Below are 1704 nucleotides of genomic sequence, written 5' to 3'. Positions count from 1 at the left end.
CTCCACAGCTCTGCTGGGACCCTGCTCAGGCACAGTGACCTTTGGCTTTGGGCCTGGCTCTGCACTTACCCCCAGTGACACCTCAGTGCTTGGGTCTCGGGTTCCTCCATGTCCTTCCGTCAGAATGAGACCCAGAATGAGACAACAGAGTTGATATGATGCTCACGAGGTCCAGTTCCTGGCAGCTCCCTGCTCTGTACAAACACCTGTTTCTCCCCCAGTGCCTGGCTCCCCTCACTCGCCCCGTCCCGCTCCCACAGCCCCCACCCAACTCCTTCCAGCCTGTCTGCGCATCACTGACACCTCTCCATGGGCCAGGTGAGCCATCTGGGGCCTGGTGGGGCTGGCCCAGACTGGCGAAGCTTCCTTAACAGGGTGCTTTGGCATATTTGTTGAATAGGAGGCAATAGACCCGTGTATGTTGTGGCTGGAGGAAGAGGGTCTGCCCAGCTGCAGACGCTCCAACCCCAGAGCGACATGACAGACCTGTCCTGCTGAGGACGGGGGAGTGTGACAGCTGGTCACACAGGTACTGGGTCATATCCTACTTAGGATACCTCCTCAACTATGTGACTTCCAGCAAGTCAGTCCACCTCTCTGAGCCTCATACTGGCCAGGCAGAAAATGAAGACTATGTGCGAACCATCCTCAAAGAGGGTGGTGTGAAGATGAAACGGAATTAATGCTGACAGCGTGTTTAGCATGGCGCAGGGAACATGGGAAGCATGAAATGAATTACAGAAATTAGTAAATATGTGCATTTTCACAGCTGTGCCGAACCCAAAGAACAGAATGCTCCTTAGGGTATATGGGGCCCCAGGAAAATATTTGATTAAAAATGTGTTATCAAATCCATGTGGAATCTAATGATTTATTGATGAGGGCTTAGAATAATGGGCAGAGATGAGGCACTTAATTGTTTGTTGGCCTATCAGCGCCCGGGAAGATTCTTCAGAGAGCCCCAGCACTTCCTCTCCCCGTTCAGGTCCAGGAAGCCTCGCTCTGTATTCTTTATTGACAAGAGCGCATTCCTGGCTAATTTCATAGTTCCCACTGCAAGGAACAGGTGTTGATACCACAATGCCGTGGTTGGAGCTCACAATGCCGTGGCTTTCTGGAGCCTGTGAGTCACTGAAGCTGTGTTCAGCTCTCTGGCTGTGCCGTTCCCCAGTGTCATTTCTATAACACTGGTGGCACCCGTGGTCATGAAGCCGCATCAGCCGGGTGCGGTCCATGAGCACACTGACTTCATCGACCCCCAGTCGCTGTTGTGTGTCTACAAGTCCTGCTCCGGGACTGCGGGGAAACAGGACCAGTGATTTGTTTTCTGGTCATGTTAAAATTGCCGCTTGGTATGTTGTCGCACAAACCCACAGCATGACTTCCATCTGCGTCTTCTCTTGAACTCATTAGGCCGTAAGGACTGTACCCCTAGAATGGGAAGTCTCTCGCTCCACCACAGGTGAGCCAGCAGCCCAGTGCGTCCGCCCAAAGAGCGTCTGTCCCCTCTCTAGTCCGTCTTCAGAGGGCCAGGGGGAGCATGGTGTCCCCACCCCCATCAGACATAAGAGGCTGTATCACAGGGGATACACCAAAGCCTCAGGGGAGATAGGCACCCCTTCCACCGCCCTCGGGTGGCATAGAGCTGGGGCCACACCGTCATGGAAAAGAACCAGTCCATGGGCCCAAGATGGGCTCAAACCC

This window comes from Lutra lutra, chromosome 3 (genome assembly GCF_902655055.1).
Source record: "Lutra lutra chromosome 3, mLutLut1.2, whole genome shotgun sequence".
Classification (NCBI taxonomy): domain Eukaryota; kingdom Metazoa; phylum Chordata; class Mammalia; order Carnivora; family Mustelidae; genus Lutra; species Lutra lutra.
Note: the sequence above shows the minus strand (reverse complement) of the source record.